This window comes from Juglans regia, unplaced genomic scaffold (genome assembly GCF_001411555.2).
Source record: "Juglans regia cultivar Chandler unplaced genomic scaffold, Walnut 2.0 Scaffold_13880, whole genome shotgun sequence".
NCBI classification, from domain to species: Eukaryota; Viridiplantae; Streptophyta; class Magnoliopsida; order Fagales; family Juglandaceae; genus Juglans; species Juglans regia.
This window is the reverse complement of record NW_023344319.1, coordinates 1-209: the sequence shown is the minus strand read 5'-3', so window position 1 is coordinate 209 and position 209 is coordinate 1. Positions and strand designations below refer to the sequence as shown.

General features: G+C 53.1%; 1 non-coding gene across 1 annotated transcript; it reads right to left on the bottom strand.

The window, feature by feature from the left end:
• Positions 1-29: 29 nt before the first annotated feature.
• LOC118345087 lies at positions 30-185 on the bottom strand. The gene has a single exon (XR_004798751.1). It is a non-coding gene; the product is annotated as a 5.8S ribosomal RNA (ribosomal RNA).
• Between the last annotated feature and the right edge of the window lie 24 nt (positions 186-209).

Here is a 209-nt window from a genome sequence, read left to right as displayed (position 1 = left end):
GAAGTGTTTGGGGTTGGGGCAACGATGCGTGACACCCAGGCAGACGTGCCCTCGGCCGAATGGCTTCGGGCGCAACTTGCGTTCAAAGACTCGATGATTCGCGGCATTCTGCAATTCACACCAAGTATCGCATTTCGCTACGTTCTTCATCGATGCGAGAGCCGAGATATCCGTTGCCGAGAGTCGTTATGTATCATGGTAAAGATGTC